The sequence below is a fragment of the Chiloscyllium plagiosum genome, unplaced genomic scaffold (assembly GCF_037043375.1).
Source record: "Chiloscyllium plagiosum isolate Xiang-an unplaced genomic scaffold, Cpla_swu_hap1 HiC_scaffold_36, whole genome shotgun sequence".
Lineage (NCBI taxonomy): Eukaryota > Metazoa > Chordata > Chondrichthyes > Orectolobiformes > Hemiscylliidae > Chiloscyllium > Chiloscyllium plagiosum.
In genome coordinates, this window is record NW_028270174.1 from 47,591,408 (window position 1) to 47,593,236 (window position 1,829).

Below are 1,829 nucleotides of genomic sequence, written 5' to 3' on the forward strand. Positions count from 1 at the left end.
AGGTCTCTAGATTAACAGTCCAGCAGTAATACCACGAGACCATCACTACCCCATGGATTGAATATAGTATTTTTAGTGTATGGAATTTAATGGTAATGGAGCTTTAGTGAAGCACAGTGAATCATGAAAAAAAGGTAAAAGGTTAATATTAAAGATGGCTTATCTGAGTGCACATAACATTTGTAACTAGGTAGATAAGTTAATAGCACAAACAGAGATAAATGGGTCTGATATAATAGCCAGTACTGATTTGTCCTCATGGAGGGAAGGTTGAAGAACAAGTGGGCACCCGAGGTAAGGGTAAGAGAGAAAAGAACCAATGGCTTTGTGAAGAAAAGCTTTCTCATGCAGTGAGTGATTCGGAACTGGAATGCTCTGCATGGGGAAAAGGCAAGATTACCAACAATTAGGGCCAAAACTGTATTTAAGTATTAATTTTAGAAATCAGCACACAAAGTTAGCAACTTTTTCATTCTTTGACTAAAATTAATTCATGTTTAACTTCATTGTGCTCGCCATTATCTTCTATTAATCATTAGAGTTTATTATAATAATAAAATATATTTTTTATATCATGAGAATACATTTTCAAGAGCTTTGATTTCCCTTTTATTTTGATGAAGCAGTGGAGGCTTCAGCAAATTATAATATGTTTAATTCTTTTTCTTTTATCTTATTAGTGAATATCACCATAAAAATTCGTCAGGGTGGTATCCTAAGGCCATCCCTCTTCAGTTGCTTAGCAGATCAGGCAGCAATTGTTAAGAGAAGCAAAGTTAACTTTTCATCAGTACAATCTTCCTTTTATAGCATCTCCCAAACTTATGACCTCTACCACCTGTATGAACAAGAGCAGCAGATGCCTGGGAATGCTACCATTGCAAGCCTCTCCAAACCTCATGTCATCTTGATGTGAAACTATATCAATCTTTCTTCATTGTGGCTGGGTCAAAATCCTGGAACTTCCTCCCTAACAGCACCATGAGTCTACTGTTAGAACCTTTGTGGGCGGCACGGTGGCACAGTGGTTAGCACTACTGCCTCACAGCGCCAGAGACCTGGGTTCAATTCCCGCCTCAGGCGACTGACTGTGTGGAGTTTGCACGTTTCCCCGTGTCTGCGTGGGTTTCCTCCGGGTGCTCCGGTTTCCTCCCACATCACAAAGATGTGCAGGGTCAGGTGAATTGGCCATACTAAATTGCCTGTAGTGTTAGGTAAGGGGTAAATGTAGGGGTATGGGTGGGTTTCGCTTCGGCGGGTCGGTGTGGACTTGTTGGGCCGAAGGGCCTGTTTCCACACTGTAATCTAATCTTCACTTATTTATCATTATTTTTATTCTATTCTTTATCATTTTTTGTTTGAAGCTGGGAACTGTGAGCTAAAGATAACTCCTGAATGGTAACGGCCTGTGTTAAAAGGAAACAGATGAAATAAGCTTTTGTTTATTCATGGTACTCCAGGCATGGAAATTAATTGCAAATTGGTTCCTGATCAATGTTTTAATGATGCTTATTCAACTTGGAAGAGCTTTATGTTTAAACAGATAACACAAGTTGACTATTAACGAAGTGCTCTGGCAGAGACTTTATGCTCAAGCAGATGGCAGATGATGAATTATAAGTGGGACCGTATGAAGGAGATGGTGAGTCTGTCAGGGAACGGTCAGAGTTTAAACTGGGGTTTAGACTCTGTTTCCTCGGGAAAAGGAATCTGGCTGTTGATGTTACAGCATGAAGATTCGAAAGTTTCCTGCCTAACCTCCCATGAGTAGCTCTTGGAAGCTCAGTGAATAGAAATCTAAGTTATGCGTATCACTACCTTTATCTGAT